The sequence below is a fragment of the Cynoglossus semilaevis genome, chromosome 10, assembly GCF_000523025.1.
Source record: "Cynoglossus semilaevis isolate Cse_v1.0 chromosome 10, Cse_v1.0, whole genome shotgun sequence".
Taxonomy (NCBI): domain Eukaryota; kingdom Metazoa; phylum Chordata; class Actinopteri; order Pleuronectiformes; family Cynoglossidae; genus Cynoglossus; species Cynoglossus semilaevis.
In genome coordinates this window covers 19,421,608-19,423,265 of record NC_024316.1, presented here as the reverse complement: position 1 = coordinate 19,423,265, position 1,658 = coordinate 19,421,608, and positions in this window count along the sequence as shown.

Below are 1,658 nucleotides of genomic sequence, written 5' to 3'. Positions count from 1 at the left end.
AGGTATTGACGTTGTTCACCCAGTGGAGACTGACTGTACAGCTGTCAGTCGTCCATGGACTGACTGTACAGCTGTCAGTCGTCCATGGACTGACTGTACAGCTGTCAGTCGTCCATGGACTGACTGTACAGCTGTCAGTCGTCCATGGACTGACTGTAATGGCCTTTAAACATGTTCTCATCAGCCTCTGCTAGAGGGAAATAGAGGAAATAGCACCCCTGGGGGTGGGGCATTACCATAAAGGAATTGTCATGAAGAAGAGCAGCAGTTAAGATCAGGAGGGTCACTGCTGCCCCCCCCCCCCCCGACCCCTCCTCACTTGATGGATGAATGCATAAGTAGTGCTTTGAAAAGGTGAGCGAGAGAGAGAGAGAGAGAGAGAGAGTGTTTCCACTGCTCCTCCTCCTGTAGAGCCTCCTCTTTAAGCACCTCCTGCACAGGGAAATGTCAGAGTCCTGAACTGAGGTTCCTCTGTGACCTCTGTGACCTCTGTGACCTCTGTGGTCCTGAAGGGTTCATGTGTGTGTGTGTGTCCAGTCTAACTCAGTCATTTCAGCTGCAGCCGTCCAATCATGAAGCTCCAGAACTCTGTTGATAACTCAACTCTGTATTGACGTAGCCACACTAGGGTGTTTTGTCGTAGCCAGACTAGCGTGTATTGCCGTAGCCAGACTAGCGTGTATTGACGTAGCCACACTAGCGTGTATTGTCGTAGCAAGACTAGCGTGTATTGAAGTAGCCAGACTAGCGTGTATTGACGTAGCCACACTAGCGTGTATTGTCGTAGCAAGACTAGCGTGTATTGAAGTAGCCAGACTAGCGTGTATTGACGTAGCCACACTAGCGTGTATTGTCGTAGCCAGACTAGCGTGTATTGCCGTAGCCAGACTAGCGTGTATTGTCGTAGCCAGACTAGCGTGTATTGCCGTAGCCAGACTAGCGTGTATTGTCGTAGCCAGACTAGCGTGTTTTGGCTTTGCCCCCACTAGCGTTTATGGACGTAGCCAGACTAGCGTGTATTGTCGTAGCAAGACTAGCGTGTATTGAAGTAGCCAGACTAGCGTGTATTGACGTAGCCAAACTAGCTGAGCTCCTGTCGCAGGTGAGAGCTGGTCTGGTTCTGTGCAGCAGGGTGACTGTCTCCTCCTGCTGGTAGACAGGTGAACAGCTCCACTCTCAGGACCATTAGTTTCATTTTGCATATGCAAATGCCCCTGATTAAAGTAGCAGAGTACTGCACTGCTCCTACAGGCAGAGTACTGTAGTACAGCCTTGAGGGACAGAGTTAATGGCAAAGATGAAGTGCAGTCATCGTGATCGTGATTTGTTGCCCTCAGACAGAGGGGTATTGTGGCAAATTACACACAGACACGGTTGAACAGCTGCTGTTTATTCCTGATCTGTATTCCGATGAGAACGCTCGGAGAACGCTCGGAGAACGCTCGGAGAACGCTCCCGATTCACGGCGTGATCATCCTCCTGTGCTGAGCTCTGCTGACGTCTTAATCCCTCAACAGATTGTAGAAGATTATCTTTCCAAAGTGAACTGGTCCAGAGAGACCGCGGAGACACCACATCCTGGAGGAAAGACTGACACGGTCCTGGTCCGACACGCTCCTGGTCCGACACGCTCCTGGTCCGACACGCGACACGCTCCT